The following is a 1,259-nucleotide window of genomic DNA, read 5'->3' on the forward strand; positions in this document are numbered from 1 at the left end:
AACAACAACAACAACAACAACAACAACAACAACAACAACAACGGCCCACAAATAGCTAGTGGATTAAAGTACCTGCATGCAGGCACAGGGGTTGGGGTTCAATCCCAGGCCTGTCATGTTGGCCCTGCACCCGGGGCACCCTGAGATGGCAATTGAGACTGGATGTGGTGGCATGAGCCTGTAATCCCAGCTCTTGGGAGGCTATAAATAGGTGGCTCACTATAAGTCCCATCTAGTAATGAGACCCTGAAGAAAAGAAAGAAAGAAAAGAAAAAAGATAGAAAAAAAGAGAATGATGATGCAAACAAAAGTGACCAAAACTTTTAGTCACTATCATTCAGAAAACAATACTATACTCCACATGAGTTCTTTAGGCAAATTAGTTACATATCTGTTGTATTGAGTTACAAAGGTTCATATTAGACACAACTACACCTGTTTATTTTTTATTTATTTATCTTTTTTGGCAGAACAGCGGATTAAACTCAGGCCTTGCATTTGCCAGGGAAGCTCTTATTCTACTGAGCCATCACCTCAGCCCCTACATCTGTTTATTAAGTATATGCTGATTTGTGCCTGATATCTGTACTATAGTTGGTCATTTAGCAATGAATCTCAAGTTCATCTGTTTACATAGGCATTTACCTGTCTTCCAAAGGTGCCAACTTGGTTATTAAAGAAAACTTAATTATACTTTACATCATCACTCATTTTAAGCATTATTATCAATAACATTATATTTAATTATATGTTGATATTATTTCATAATTTAATACATCCATCATGTGGTGAAATCGCCATACTAAATGTGTATATCTGCCTGGCAGTCTTAATTGGGGCTTATTTTAATGATAAGGCTTATAGTTAAGGATCCTGGAAAATAATATTAGGGCCTATTCTCCAACTAGGTTTTATTTTAGGGAAAATAGAAATGTGGTACATGTTGAATCAATAATCCAATGAAAGGAAGAAAGAAGACACAAGTACTACAAAGTCAGCTCAGCACATTATGCATTTTATTTTAGGTAATTTATACTTGCAGTAAATATTTTGAGACCATAATATGTCATCATAGTATCTATCACTTAAACAAGTCTGTATTAATTCTCTGTCATTTATTCAACGTATGATTCAAGGCTATGTTTGACCTTTGTGATACTTTTTTTTCTCTTTTTACAAAATAGAGGGCCAGCCAGATAGCTCAGTGGGTTAAAGCACCTGGTTAGGCAGACACAAGGATCAGGGTTCAATCCCCATTG

Source organism: Octodon degus, unplaced genomic scaffold (assembly GCF_000260255.1).
Source record: "Octodon degus isolate 3935 unplaced genomic scaffold, OctDeg1.0 scaffold00149, whole genome shotgun sequence".
In the NCBI taxonomy this organism is placed as follows: domain Eukaryota; kingdom Metazoa; phylum Chordata; class Mammalia; order Rodentia; family Octodontidae; genus Octodon; species Octodon degus.